We start from the raw sequence: 16,745 nt of genomic DNA, 5'->3' as shown, positions 1-16,745 counted from the left end.
TATGGTGTCCATTTGATGGAAAGGAATGCTATGCATTCTGCCATAACAAACAGTGGAAATACAATGCTATCTGCAAGCACTCTGAGTTTCTAATTCTTTCTTAAATAGGAACAGAGATCTGCGAGCCTGACGTGTAAGCAGATGTTCAATCAAGGATTAGTGTTCTAGTCTTCTTTTCTTGCCATAATTCAAATCCCTGTCAGTGAGAAGCAGTATAACTTTGAATGAGTAAAGCATCCAGATACAAAAAACATGGATGGAGTTGAAGCCAGATTCTGATGGGTGATAGCTGTGTGTAACTTTGAGCAAGATGTATTTCCATACTTTAATTTCCTCATCTGTAAATTGGAGATAATAGCAGCTCCTACATCAGATAGTAGCTGTGAGAACCAGATGAGTTCATGGTAAGTGACATGTACTTAGTCCATTTCCTGCTGCATACCGAGTACTCAATAAATGTTAGTTACGATTATATTCCTCTTGGATACCTGAATTCAGTGGCGAGATAGAACCTTCCATCTTTTTCCCCCAAAGAAGGGAAAGAGCAATTTCCTTAATAAGGATAATGTATTCCCAATGTCTTCTGTCCCTTAGATTCATCTAGTGCTTTAAGAAGGGAATAGGGACTGATGTTTATGTCCCCATAACTGGGTCTGGTACTCCTTAATGAGGCTGTTCATAGTCTCATGACTCTCTTTATTATGTGTGGATACTGGGCTATAATTCCACGACAACAGAAAAATTCACATCTAACATCCTTTTTACATGAACATGAAACAAGATATTACAAGTGCCATTCTACATCCACCAATGAAAAGGAAACTTTAAAAATTTAAGTGTAATCAATAAGCACAAGTATCTTTTAAATGCCCTGAATCTTTGGCATATTATGAATGGATTCTAAATTGTGTGGCAGACCACCAAGATCCTTCCAGGTCCTTCTAGAGCCATTAGACACTACGACTGATTTTAATTTCAAAGACACAGCCAAAAGCGGAAGGAAAAACCTCTTCATTACGTATGACAGAAAAGAAGGGGTGAAAGAACCACACAGGGTAACCAAACACAGATACTTCCCAATTCAGCATTCTTGTTCTATGAATCATTCATTCTTATAGAAAGAAATAAGAGAAAATTCAGTCATAATGCAAGAATGTCACAGGAAAGGAGAAGAATCTGAATCTGGAAAGCTTAAAAAAGAAAATCCTTTCTGAATCTATATTGACAGACCAAAATCATTTTAGATAGAATGTTTTATCACATTAAAAGGGCAGACAAGAAAAAAAATGGCACAGCAAAGCGAATATGAAAGAACAAGCTGCAAAGGAAAATAAGCAAAGAAGACGAGAAGTTAGAGAATAAATGTTGGGATTACTGAACAATGAGTTAAATGTTGCCGGATAATGCATTAGAAATGGACTTGCACAAAGTTAAAAGATAGAAAATGGAATTTTTTAGTGATTATAAGTAGTGTTTTCCTGACGAACCAACTGAATTATCAATTTCTTTATAAAGATGAGTATCCCTAGAGAAGCTATCTTCAAATAGACCATCTTGTAAGTGCTTCTGATTGAGCCTGGATGTTTTTGATGATAAGGGGCTCATGCATCTCTCAGCCTCCAACACACTCCTGTCTTCCAACTTCCCATACCTGACTCCAAGGAGAGACACTTGACTGTCACAAATAGCAAATGCTTACTTTACGTTTATTTGGTTGAAAAATATTGGACACATCAGTAAGTCAAGTGTTTGTTTTTATTTAAGCCACTTTCCCCCCTAGAAAGGAATTGAGGACGAAGTAAATTTTATACCAAACCATATTCTGAGCAAGCAGAAAGAAGCTACACAGAAATTCAGGTGAGTAGGTCACCAAAGAATCAACTAGATTTTAATACCTCCCTAGGGCGTTTCTTTTTAAATTCATTTCCTTTGTAAATAGATGAGCTAAGGACACACTCCGAGGTGTGAAATAAGAAACTCCAGTAGTGTAGGGTAGCAGTTACTCTAATCTCTCTTGATGCAATGCATTGATTCTTTTTCATAACGCATCGTGGACGTTCAGGATTGTTATTTATCAACATATATAAAATCTGGCAAACCTATTTTGGGTTTAATTTTAAGATCAGCTAATTGACGTGGTTCTAATTCTTCTTCCTTACTGTGTAGTGTGTAATGTACTAATACTTGGATGCTTCCACACAGCATAATGAACAAAACAAAACAAAATCGGGCTTTTTAAAAAGTCCTGATACAGAGAAGCGCTCTGCATCTTGAATTTTCTGGAAATAATCATTCCATTTCAATCATTTCAGCCAACATCATTTAAAAATATGATGGCAGATTCTCATGTCCAAAAACAGCACGTTGAATATAAATGAAATTTTGTAGTTGGTATTATTGTTTTGCTGATTGAAAGTATTTGAACTCCCTTAGTCGCATAAAAGTAAACCTCAGAGTTCATTGTAAATATGGATTTTCTTTCCTTTCCCGACAGCACAATCCATTCAATGACCTACAGAAAATATTATTCAAACGTACTTATGATTCTCACACAATACACAATTTGTATTATATCAGCAAGGTATGCAGTTGTAAAAACTGGTTATACTCTCATCAATTTAAAAAACTTCAATATGTGTTGCTTCCATTTTTGGAATTTTGATTAAAATTATTTAAGGGATTTCCAAAGGGCTACTTAAAAACTCACATAGAATGTCAGACATTTATTTTGCCATGAGATTACATTCCACAACTCCCCAACTACCCCATGTACAATGGCTTCCTAAGTTTTGAACAATTTGCTAAGACTCTTACGAAAGCAATTTTAGGAACCTATAGATTCTCAGCAAAACAGGAACCACTGGCAGATAGTTGTGAAAGCCCAGAATCAAAACAGTTCATCAGAAAGAAACTCTGTCTCGTCAGCTAAGAAATGTAGTTGCTACAGGGACAAGGGCAAATGTGACACCACTTCTATTCTACATCCTTCTTGTTCCCAGTGCTACAGTGTAAGATGGGACTGGTAAGGAATGAACAGACAAAAACAGGATACATGAGAACCACAGAATTTTAGAATCAGCAGAAGCCTTAGAGTTTCTTTCGTTTAACAATGGTTTTAAAGGTATGCCATAACACACGATATGATTACATGACCTGCACATCCCTTCTACATCCCTCTAATCACCTCAGGCAGGCACCAGTAGGCTTTCCAGCAGCCTCCGGTCAGCCCTACGTCCCCACCATGACATCCCTAAAGTGACAAATGCCTACCCTGGCTTTGAGAAGAGATTTCAAAACCATATTACTAAAAAAAAAGCAATGCTAGTCGAAGCTCCATAATGAAGAACATTCTAAGACATATTCTTAAATAAAAATAGCAACATGCAGAACACTAAGCAAAAATGCTAATGCATAACAGGTGTGCTAGTTTGAAATCAAGTTCCATTCCCTGTACAATACATCTGGCCATTTCATATTTTGAAACCTTCAAGAGTTTTTAACGGTTGTGTACTATTCCAGAGCATAGATTTGCCATCATTTGTCTGGTAATCATTATATATATTTTTGTGGGCCCTTACAATTTTGTCCTTCGGATAAATTCCTAAAAGAAAAACATCAACGTCAACACACCTATTTCTTCCACAAATGTTCTAACAGCAAAAGTGTATGAAAACCCATTTCCTTGCAGCTTTCCAAACCGTTGTTTGTGTATGCATTCATATGTGCAAACCAAAATCTAAGTTAACAAATGACCACTCATACTTCGGTTTGCATTTCTCCAATATTACTGAGTCTAAACATCTTTCATGTATGTGAATACTGACTCTATTTGTCTTTCACAAATCATACATTACCTACTTTTCTAAGCAAGTAACTTGATTTTTCCCCTCTGATTCATAAGATGCTTTCGTACGTTAAAAGACACCGATTTTGTCACATTTTGCAAATTCTGCAAAATTTTGGTCGTTTTGTACTTTGAATATATAATTTGAAATAGGGATCCAACTCTGCCTCCCAGAGTATTATTTGTCCATATTCCATTTCCTAAAACTCTTATGTGTTCTTTTTAATAGCTTCATCTACCATATTCTAAAGTCTAAAAATTTCTAGTTTTTTTATTCATCTGCACAGTTCTCTCTAAATTTTATAATTCATTTTAATTTTTTCCTTCTTTCTTCCTTCCGTCTGCCTTTTTTCTTTCTCCCTCCTTCCTTTGTTTTCTTTCTTCTTCCTTCCTTCCCTCTTTCCCCTTAATTTTCTGCTGTTTGTGTACTACTTCATCCCATCTTAATCTTTTTTCTTCTTTTATTTCCTCTCTGATGTTTCTGCAAGAAATTAGCTAGTAACTCTGGGTGTTTTTCTTGATGTTCCTGTTGATGGTCCAGATCTGGGCAAAGCACATACAATTTTGCTAACACATCAACCGTATCTGACAGTTACACCAAACTAAAGACCTAATGTCAATCCCCAGTGAAGAGGCTGGGCAGAGGGAAGAAAGAAAAAAAAAAAAAAACAGAATATAAATAAGTTTGTTTCTGACAAAGGTCCATCCATACTACATGTATGACCATTACAAGTTGAACTACGTCTCAGTAGTTATATGTGCTCAGTATATATTTAGTCACTGCCTTCAAATTATTATTATTTTGATGATTTTAGCTTTTGAGAATATTTCATTATTTTTGGTTAATGAAATCCCCTGCTCCTTCTATACCCTTACTCTTCTTTGTCAACATAGTCTTAACTATTTTATTTCCTTGCAAAATAAATTTATTTTGCAAAGCTTCCTCCAAAACTCATTAAAATATTCATTGTGATTATGTTAAAAATGTACATTGATTTGGAGAAAAATGTTACACATACTGTTACACAACATTTAATATCAAGACTTATTTTCTTCCTCTTTAAGTTTTTTGTTTGTTTTTAATCATTTGGGTCCTACATATTTCTTGATAATCTTACTTCAAGGTACATCAATTAAGAATAAATTATTAAACAGAATAATTTTCTACTCAATTTTATATTCTACCATATGTAAATATTTATAGCGTCCCTGTATAGCTACTATAATTGAATACCTTGCTGAACTTTATTGCCAATAAATTTTAGTTGATTAAGTACATTTTCAAATAGTGATAGCTTTATATGATTCATTACAATAGTTAAAATTATTACACCTCTTTACTGTCATTTGGCATTACCAATAACCTTCTGAGCTGCTTTAACCATAGTGGAGCCTGTGATAATGGATATCTTTACTTCTTTTCCACTTTATAAAAAATATATTGTTTTGAATGATGTGTTGTTTTAGAACAGATTTCATAATGTTGAAAAACTTTTGCATTCTAAAGATTAACCTACTCATTTGTGCACTGTTATTCTTTCAATATGCAAAAATACAATTTAAACATTTTATTTATGTAAAATTACATTTTTCATATGTGAAGTTAGGAATTTCCTTTCGTCCGTTCTTTTTCTCTAATTTTATATTCTAATCATGCTGGGTTCATAAAATCAATTGAGAATCGGTTAATCTTCACACAAGATAATCAAATACTCGGTTGTGCTCTATTATTTCCCTGAGGAAAGTGAATATTCTCCTCTTAATTGTCATCTTTACCTTTTTTCTTGAGAGCTGGGTGATTTCTTAATGTTGGTTTCTGCAATAGACTGAATTGTGTATTCATCCAAAATTTATATGCTGAAATCCTAACGCCCAATGTCATGGTATTAGGAAAGAGTTTAGGGGAGGTAATCAGGTCACTAGAGTAGAGCCCTCCTAAATGGGATTAGTGTCCTCATATAAAAAGACTCAGAGGTCCCCCTTCACCCCTTGAGTCATGTAAGATTACAGACAGAAGACATCTATCTATGAACCAGGAGGCAGGCTTCACAGACACCTACTCTGACAGCACCTTGATCTTGGACTTCACAGCCTCCAGGACTATGAGAAATAAGTATTTGTTAAGCCAGTCTATGGCATTCATGTTAGAGCAACCCAACTTATTAAGACAGTATCTAATTAATAACTCTGCAATATCTAATATACTTTCTGTCACCTCCATTATCTTCTAATTTAATCACTTGATAAGTTACAATATGCTTGTTTTTGTTTTTGTTTTCCAAGAAGACTATATAGGAAGTTTTTCCTTTGAGCCCTAATACATATATAGAACTTTTTTTCTCACTGCTGCTCTAACATATAAAATGCTGTACATGTGGATCTTTATATTTTAATCTCACATTTCTCTAAATATTTTTCCAAGGTAGTATGGAATTAAGTATTGTACAGAAGTTCAAGACCTTATACCTATTAATAGATGAACAGACTATATGCTTTAATTTTGATGTATGGAGGATGGCACTTTATTATCTAGCACTGGAAATATTATGAAGCAGTATATGAGAAATTCTGTAGACTTCTATTGACAGTAACATGTCCACAAGAGTGCCAAAATGAAAAATTTAGATTTATCTATGGTTTTAGATGGCCAACTTAAAGATCTAAAGGCTTCAAGAGGTAAGGTAAGGGATGAGATACAAATGTAATACTGGCATGGAGTTTTATTTCCCTAACAAATGGTTGTGTTTTCTGTATGTGATTATTAGAAATTACAAAGGATGTGCTACAGTCTCATTCTTTTCCTGGTAGTTTTTGTTGTTGATTCCCTGCTCAACTTCCATTACCTGCTGGGATGAAAATTCTCTAGTAACAATAAAAGCAAAAGATGATTCTAAGCTGTAGCCACTGAATTTTTTCCAGTTACAGATCTCCAAGAAAATGCATTTTTGTGTTTTCCTCATCTTGGGTTAATGTTTTTGTTTTACTTTTGTTTTCCCCTCAGTCATGATGTCAATGAGTTAAATAACATAAGTAAACTATGTGATTTATTATCTCTAGTGAATTAATGTTACCTGGAGAAGCAGTAAGTTAGTAGTACCAAGTGGTTTTCTTCAATATGTATGCTAAACTTTTCTCTTTTTTGGTGGGGGGAGGGGAGAGAAAGCACATGTGTGGGGGTGGGGGTGGGAGTGGGGGAAGCAAAGGGAGGGAGAGAGAGAGAATCCCAAGCAGGCTTCATGCTCAGCATGAAGCCCAACAGGGGGCTCAATCCCAGGACCCTGGGATCAGGACCTGAGCTGAAATCAAGAGTCAGACGCTCAACTGACTGAGCCACCCGGGTGCCCCAAACTTCACTCTTTTACAGACTACACAAATACCATGTTATTACTTGTACATTATAAATGCCTCCAAAAACCTTCTACCAGAAATCCCTCAAACTTGATCATAGTTATGATCTTCATTTGCATGTGTCATTTTAATTTTGTTGCCTTGGAGAGCAAGCCCCAGTGTTAGGGCAACCTGGCATCAGAAATATATCGGATCCTTTTGACTTTCAATTAAACTGTATGTCCTCAACTCACCACTAATTAATTAGTGGTCACATGAATTCCTAACTTAGTCTTTCTCCGTAAGATTTTAATAAATTATACATCTTCCTTTCAATTTAGAAAGTTCAAACATTCTCTTTCTATTAACCAAATTTTGTACTTTTTTTCTGAGCCAATGCAATGGCGTTCTCTTTGGTCAATGATGCCCTCTCAGTAATTGTTCTTATAAGCTAATTGTGGCAGTGTCCATGGTCATACCTAGTTTAACACTTAGGAACCTGGAAGTTAGTTCCACAGTGGTATTCATATATTTGGTGCAATACTTCTTTTTTTTTTTCCAAAAGAATTCCACCTGATGTTCCATAGCCTCACTTGCCCATGTTGAATGCATTGTGGTCTCCAGACCACAAGAAGCAACTTCAGCATCAGCATCACCTGGCACCTTTCTGCAAATAAAAATTCATGGGCCCCACTCCAGGACTACTGAATCAGAAACCCTGGGAAGGGGGACCCAGCAATCTTAAGAGCTCAGCTATAAAATTCTGACATATTTGTCCATTTATCTATATTACATTTGGGGTTAATATTTTTTTTCTCCAGATATTGGTATTTCTATCCTTCCCTAGACTGTGGCACTTGTTTATACCGTTCCTCCTAATTATATTCTCTTGGGGATTTGGTAGAGAATGTTGGATACACACACCGAAGATCCCTTGAGGTCACTCTAAAGATCACCTTGATGCAGCATTATGTACTTCTATTGCGTAGGTATAAGAAAAAATTATGGCAGGTTCTAAGAGGAGGCAGACACAGTTTTAGCTTTCCCACAACATTCCTATTAGTGCCTCTTTGTACAGTTTCTCTCCTTGATAAGTCTCTAGTATTAAATGACATATTTATCCTATTTGCTAACAGGATCTCTCCTGATAGGAATGGTGTGCCTGTGGATCCATTCCTTACTCTATTAACATAAATATATGGGGTGCCTGGGTGGCTCAGTTGGTTGAGTGTCCGACTTGGGCTCAGGTCATAATCTCACAGGTAGTGAGTTCGAGCCCCATATGGGACTCTGAGCTGCTTCGGATTCTGTGTCTCCATCTCTGCCCCTTCCCCACTTGCGCTTGGCGTCTCTCTCTCTCTGTCTCTCTCTCTCTCTCTGTCTCTCTCTCTCTCTCTGTCTCTCTCTCATACATAAGTATTACATATATATATGTGTGTGTGTGTGTAAAATAATATATATAATAATATATAAACATATATATGCCCTAAGAGTATATAAATAAAAGCATATATATGAAAAAAATACATATGGAAAAGTACATATATATGTATATATATGTTTATGTGTGTATATACACATTATATTCCATTTCTTTTCATTTTCCATTTCCAATTTATTTTCCTTTCCTCATGATCTTAACTGGCTAGCTAAATGGATACACTGATTTATGATTTTAAGACTAAAATTAATAAAATAAAAGACAACATGAAATTCAAGGTCAGAGAGCAGGATGTGGCTACTGATGCTGACAGTTACCAGCTGTGTGTTGATGGGTGAACTACTTAACATCTCTTAGCCTCTACTTTCTCAATTGAGAAAAAAAATGATACAAAATTTTAGATTGTTGCGAGAATGCAAAATAAATAAGACATCAAGACTGATTAGGAATCCAATGCATTTGGCTCTTACTAAGCAATAAGTTACTAAGCAATACATCTTTAATCTGTGACCACTATTAGATATCCTTTGGCTTATAAAAAGCATTCAACAAATAAGTCCAAAGGAGTGGGAAAATTAGATACCTGGTTTCAATTATAGGACCAGAGGAATAACCACCTATCTTCGTCTATCTATTCATATGCACAATCACATACATCTTTCACTATAGAACAATAATTGGTTTCAAAATGTTTGCTTATGGCCCATTAATTTCTATTATTAGTGGGAAAACTCCAGTGTTCCTATTAATGGAAAAGTCATCGTGCTGGTAATAACAGTAACATGTGTTTGAAATTACATATCATAGGTAACAATAAATTCCTTCTCTACACATGAATAATAAACTATAAAAATTCCGAAACTAAGCTTGGCAGTCTTTCAGAGGCTGGATAAATTATACTTAAGTACTATTTAGAACATTCCCAATATGTTTGGGTGTAATGTTTGCACACAATCAAGGCGATCTTCTAGGAAAAAAGCTTGAATTTTGATGCAAGCACATGGGATATAGAGCAGGCTACCCACATTCACACACTAGGAAGAGAAACTGATGAGTCTACGTTACATGCGTTCAAACCCTGTGATCTGCCTCCAGGCCCCATAAGATAAATGCATCGAATAAAATAAATAAAAATAAGTCCCTGCAAAGTAAAACTAGACAAAGATTATTGTGTATGAATCAAACTGCCAAAAAGTCACAATAAGAACACTCACAGAGAGCACTTCAACCTTCATGAATGAAGTTTCTGTCATGCGTGGGAGGATGCCAGAGCTGAACCAGGTGAAGGGAATGTACCTGAACCTTTGGTTGGTAGAAAAAGATAAACATACAAGAAAACACACCACGTTTTTTTATTACTTTGTCTACACATCACACAATCTGACCTCTGGTGTCTCAGGCCCATATTTAACAACTTTTCATCTAACAATTTCTACCACTCCCTCAGCAACCACTAAAAGCCATAACCTTTGGAAAATATAATTGGAGAAAGCTACCACTCCTAGCTCATGGTCTCTCCCAACTGGGTTTCTGATTAAGGGGTACAAAGTCTTTGAAGGAGACTGACCTTTAGAAGATGGAAAAAGAAATGGGGCAAAGTGCATAAGAATATTCAGGGCAGAGGAGAAGAAAAGAATTAACAAAGTGTCATGGTAACCGATGTCAAATCCAGATGTCATATTTGCAGGCCTGGGGAAAGAGTACAAGTGGAGGCTCACATGCCATATATCTAAATACCTAAACATTTAAAGGCTGCAAATCAAGTCGATGTCGTATGTGTTAGGCTTTTTTGTTATGAGGTCAACAGCTTCGGGTAATTTCTATTTCATCATCTATTGCTACGAACTACTCTGAGCACTTATGGGTCTCGAACCACAGTGTCTCCTATTTGCTCAAGATTCTGCAATTTGGGCAGTGCTCGGTGCAGACAGCCTGTCACTGTTTCTTGTGGCATCAGCCAGGATGGTACGAATGGCTAGGGATAGCAAAAATGACTCCGCTAGCATCACTGGCTTGACTCCGTTCCTGCTGCTGGATAGTGCCTCAGTTGCTGTGTGAGTTGGGTCCTCCGGGAAGAAGATAAGGAGATGGAGTTAGGATTGCCAGTAGTTTTCAGGGGTGTGGGGTGGACGAATGCCTAAGAAAGTTAAAACAGGGAGAATGCCTTTATGCCATGATGCAGATGTGGCACCTATAAAGTGGAAGGAGGCAGGAAACTGAATCCAGCAGGGAGACTTCAGTGCAGATGACAAAGCCTCAGTCAACCCATTGTAGGGCTCCATAGCACACACTGTCATGCTGAGCAGGGGCCAGACCCTGGTGTCCCCGCCCTGCCCAGGTGGAGTCTGGGGGCTGGCTGAGAAAAGCATGGCCCCAGCTTGAATGCTGAGGTAGAGCCTGAAGGAGCATCAGCCGACAGCTCTCAGCTAACTGCACTCCCTGCTGAAAGGAACGTACCTTCTCAAAGGACATGCACCTCCGTGGGTGCCACAGGAGTCTGAGCTCCCTCCCAGGAAAACGATCTCAGGCATGGGGTATGGCATCTCCCAAGGGCCACTTCTGCTATCCTCTACTGGTGAAAGCAAGCCAAAGGGCCAACCCAGATTTAAGGGGAGGAGATTATACAAGAATGTAAATACCAGAACACACAGTTCAATGACAGTCTCCAAAGTAACCATCCAGACTGGAAGCATTGACAGGCCCATCCTCACATCTGCACGTCCTGCGGCACCAGTATTCATTGGGGCCCTCATGTCTCCTAATTATTTTATGTTATTGATTAAAGTAGTTAACTATTAAGATATATTCTCCTATCTTGACAAATATAATCTCCTAAGGTCCTGAAGGACCAGGCTCAAAATTAGAATTCTCGTATTTCTCAGGTCTTCACATTAGAACGTGAGACTAACTGGTTTCTAATCCTCTGCTCCCAGCCTGGGATCATCCACCTTTTCTGCCAGCCCCAGCCCCTCTAGTAAGGCCTATCACACATGCGTCTAGACACCCCAGATAACACGTCCCAGATCCATTCACATCGTCCACCCTTCCCTTCACTTGAGAAAAGCTGACTTTTGACCAGATCTCTGTCTGGCCCAGTCTGCCGCTGGGAAGATGGCCTAAGGTAGAGGCTCTGACAGGCCCTAGAAGAATCCAGGATTCTGCCTACCCAGAACAAAGTCTAAAGGGAAAGACATGGGCTATAAAACAGCAAGCTCATTGATCTGCAAATGTCTTACCTTACGGAGGTAGGGGGCACTGCCAGAGGAGGGCTCTGCAGAAGGCAAAGCCCAGAGCAGAAATCCTCTTTATCTGGGCAATACTGGCTGATGAACTGGAAAGTGTCAAGAGGAGCAGAATACTGGGGGACTTCATGTTCCCATAGCCTATTCATAGCCCTCTTTGAAATGGCCTAAAGTAAACACATATGGGAGAACGTACATATACAATACAATGCGGTACAAATACAATGGGGTATTTTCTTACATACTATAGAAAAGCTTATGAATGTATTTAAAAATATGTATGATATATAAAAATATAAATATTAAAATGAATGGCCATGGCTATCTGTACTGATCTAGAAGCACATGACACAAGATTACATTTCTTTTTTCTTTTTTTTTTTTTAACGTTTATTTATTTTTGAGACAGAGAGAGAGCACAAACGGGAGAGGGGCAGAGAGAGACGGAGACACAGAATCGGAAGCAGGCTCCAGGCTCTGAGCCATCAGCCCAGAACCCCACGGGGGGCTCGAACTCACGGACCGCGAGATGGTGACCTGAGCTGAAGTCAGACGCTTAACCGACTGAGCCACCCAGGCGCCCCAACAAGATTACATTTCAAAAGCATGTTTAATATGCAATGTATATTTTCGCCTAATATTTTAAGATTAGTGAAATAAACCGAAAACCAACGTAAGCATCTATAAATACATTTCCATAGCTTTGAGAACACAGGAGTAAATGTGACCAACCTGTTAACACAGATCACATTTAGGATCAACAGAGGGTACAGAATAGGATTGAAAAGGGACTTTCTGAGGTTCTCTTCATGTGTGTCTCTATCGTTTTTACTTCTTAAAATAGGTAGACACTTTTCCATGTTTTACAAAATTAAATCAAATAATTTAAAGTGAAGGTAAATGGAAGCTATTAAAGGTAGAATTTTTTAAAGGGTTGTTAAAAATTTCAAAAGACACGCAGCAAAGAGAATAAAAATGTAGGAAAGGTCATCAGATTTGGTGACTTAAAGGTCATTGTACAGTGTGCCATTTAAACGGAGTAGTAGAGGACAAAATTGACAGAGGTTTAAACAGCAAGTGGAGAGGAGGGGGGAAAAAGCATTTGTGACCACTGATGGCCCTCTCTTCTCTTAGCAGGCTACATCAGTGTCCCTCAAGCTGAATCCTGTAAATAGTGTTAACAGGCAGGCCTAAAATTAAAAAATAAATACAAAACAAAAAGATTCTGAATGATCGCATTTCTATTTCAACGACTCAATTTCCACTGTGCCAAAAGAGCAAACAGCTCTGAGGAACAGTAAATAAATTGCTCAACTTTCTTTAAAAGTTTGCTGAGCATACTTGGGCATGGACTTATGATCTTTCATTTTATTTTTCCACCAAACCCACACAATTATAACCATATTATGTTAGACAGTTATATTTAAAAAAAAAGAGAGAACTACAACATTCTTCTGATTCCACTTAATTTTAGGAAAACATGATTTGGCAGAGGGGACAATGTCAGAGCCAAGGCGCTTTTATGATTAAAACATATTATAGAGCAGTTTCCACCATAATTCAAATTTTATGAGCTTGTGTCAGGAGGAGAATATGCTTCTATCAATAATGAACTAGCATCTCTTCTCAAATTGCTTTCAGGGTTCACTGGGTCTGTGGAAATTAAAGAGGCTGATGGTGACTTTAATAACCAATAAAATGACTAACATCTATGCAAGTTTGTAGTGGAAATGACTATCTGTTCTTTTAAGATTATAATTTATATAAGGATTACAATTCAGAATATAGCTACAATAACGGACCAAATAAAAGCAAAATTGAAGAAGTCCACTCTCAAAATAACTCTTTATTTCATGACTTTACTGTAGACGCTGAATAACTCAAATGCTAAGAATATTTCTTATCTGAAGAAGGATTATGCTACAGACATGGAACAGAGGAATGTGTATGAGTAACAAGAAACAAAACCTTAATTTGAAAAACAGCAAAATATTCTCTAAACATACCAATGAAACAAATAACTTCTTTTTTTGGTGTAAAAAAGTTCAGACATATAAAAAAGAAAAAAAAGTCTCTGGACTTAAGAAGTGAAATACAGAAAATATAGATAAATCCTCTACCCTAACTCACTGCTCACCCTTATCCCCAGAGGATACCATTATTATGAATTTAGGGTTTGTCAATTTCAAGTTACTATATATGAACTTGGCATCATACACAAATGTGCATTATTTTGCAAAATATACCAGTGTTTTGCATATTTTAAAACTTATAGAACAGGTATTACATGGCATGTATTCTCTGCAATTTACTTTTCTTCTATATTGTGTTGAGATTGTTATATGTGCCAACTGCATGTATGTTTTCTTCACTGGTTTCACTTGTGTATAAAACTTATTTACCCAGAGTTTACACTTTATTATTTATTCATTCTCCTAATTTATTAACACATTGTTTCCATGCTTACACTTTGCAAACAACACTGATATGAACATTCTTACTCATGTCTCCTCATGCACATAGCAGAGTTTTTCTAAACTGTCCAATTGGATTCACACTTCCAGAATGTATGAATGCAGATTTTCAATTTTACTATCTCTGGACAAATTTATCCCCAAAATTGCTATACCAATTTTCACTATCACCAGCTCTCTGGGAGATACTCTGCTGCTCCTTACCAAAAACTTAATATTGCCATGGTTGTAAAACTTTAGTTTCTGAATGCTGTAAGCTGAGTTTAAATTGTACCTCTATCAATCAGTAGTAAAATTCCACATATATAATAGGATTATACGTATGTGTATGTGTGTGTGTATGTGTGTGTGTGTGTGTGTGTGTATTCAGAACAAAATTTTCAATTCAGAAAGAACACCTCCGTTGGGTTTTTAATTGCATTACAATGAATTTGTACATTAATTTGGACAGAATTAAGATCTTTAGAGTTTTAGACATTGTACCCTTGCACACAGATCTCTGCCTCTCTAAATTTCTAATACCTTTCCAAATACCTTATATTTTCCAAAAGTCCTCAGGTTTTTAAATTAAATTTCTTAGTCACCTAATATTTTTCTTTTTATTTGAAATGGTAGTATACTTTTGTCTTATTTCTCTAAGTAAGGATACCAATAAACAGTCTTAGAGTAGGTATGACAGAAAATTTTCTTCTATTCTTAGCTTTAGAAGAGTTTTAATTATGAAAAGGCATAAAAGTTTAATTCTCTAATTTCCAAATTTGAAAGGTAACCATTAATCTTTTCTTTTTAATTTTTTTTAATGTTTACTTATTTTTGAGAGAGAGAGACAGAGAGAGACAGAAAGACATAGCATGAGCAGAGAGGGGCAGAGACAGGAGGAGACACAGAATCAGAAGCAGGGTCCAGACTCTGAGCTGTCAGCACAGAGCCCGAAGCAGGGCTCGAACCCACAGACCATGAGATCATGACCTGAGCTGAAGTCAGACAGTCAACAGACTGAGCCACCCAGGCACCCTTAACATTGCTAACTTAAATGTATTGTGACAGGACATGATCAGCGCTTACCAATTCTTTGTTGCCAGGATTTATGCCGCCCCCCCCCCCGCCCCCCAACTCTCCATTATCTTCTAAGTAGTAATAAGACTACTGGCCACACATGTTGTTGCTGAGGGAGAAGACCACTTTCTCCAGCCTCCCTTGCTACATATGCAGTCTGTCAATAGACTAGCTTATATGAACACTCAGTAGGATTTTTCACCTTGCACATGCTCTGGCTTTTGTTCCCTGCCCAAATCCCTCCTATACATATATTACTCACCACCTGGTATCTGCTTGTGTGAACAGGACAGCTGTGAAATATAGAACTCTTTCACTTGTCTTGACTCATTCCTTTTTAGTTTATAAGGATTTTTCTTGGACTTTTGTCATGATTGAAATTATATGCATTTAAAGTGATTTTTTAAATTTTTTAATGGTTATTTACTTTTGAGAGAGAGAGTGAGAAAAAGTGCGAGCAGCGGAGGGGCAGAGAGACAGGGAGACACAGAATCCGAAGCAGGCTCGAGGCTCTCAGCTGTGAGCACACGGCCCGATGAGGGGCTCGAACTCAATGAACTGCTAGATCACAAACTGCGCCGAAGTTAGACAATTAACCAACTGAGCCACCCAGGCACCCCATAAAGTGATTTTTAAAGCATAGTCTAGGCTGTATTTTTAGCTTTTCTCTCCCAGAAGAGTTTATAGTTTACCTACTAAATCATATTTCTGTAATTAAAGCCAAACCATTGACTTTTGTCTTTTTATGTTGTATATAAATCGATGGTTTCAATGTAGAAAATCGTAAAACCTCAATTAATAAATGTTTTCTTCTTTCCAGTTTCTTTGCCACCTATTTCTATTTCCTTTTTGTTGCATAGGTCTTCAAGTAAAATTTTCAATAAAAATGCTAAGAGGAGGCCTTTCTTACCTTTTTCTCAAATTAAAGTCCCTATCAGTATATTTTCCTATTGTAACTTTTTATCAGAAATGTGTTTTGAAAGTAACAAGTTATACTTTGTCATTAAAGATTTATTTAAAAAGTCAAATTCTTTTTTATGATTTACATACTATTAAATTCAAATTACTTGCATTTTACTTAAGGTTCTTGAGTACCTATATTTTAGCTGACACTGATGTGCAGTTTTCTTTTGTGCTTATTCCCTGCTATTAATTTCAGTGCTGTGTGGACACTGTAAAGCACGCTGAAGACTTGTGCTGCTCTGTGGCAGAATATTGTAACAAATAATCTTTAAATCCATCTGAGCCCAAAGCCTTCATGGAGATAATTCTTTGATGAATTTTTAGTATCCTTCATGCTTCATGATATAACCACACTTACCATTTCTTCTAGAACCAATTTTGATAATTTATCTTTCCCT

The 16,745-nt window shown here is 36.8% G+C and overlaps 1 protein-coding gene across 2 annotated transcripts in view; it reads right to left on the bottom strand.

The window, feature by feature from the left end:
- ZNF385D (zinc finger protein 385D) overlaps nucleotides 1-16,745 on the bottom strand; it is a 900,615-nt gene that overhangs the window by 808,176 nt on the left and 75,694 nt on the right. The gene's annotated exons all lie outside the window — the stretch shown is intronic.

The sequence above is a fragment of the Neofelis nebulosa genome, chromosome 5, assembly GCF_028018385.1.
Source record: "Neofelis nebulosa isolate mNeoNeb1 chromosome 5, mNeoNeb1.pri, whole genome shotgun sequence".
Taxonomy (NCBI): Eukaryota; Metazoa; Chordata; class Mammalia; order Carnivora; family Felidae; genus Neofelis; species Neofelis nebulosa.
Note: the sequence above shows the minus strand (reverse complement) of the source record. Positions and strands in the feature narration are given on the sequence as shown.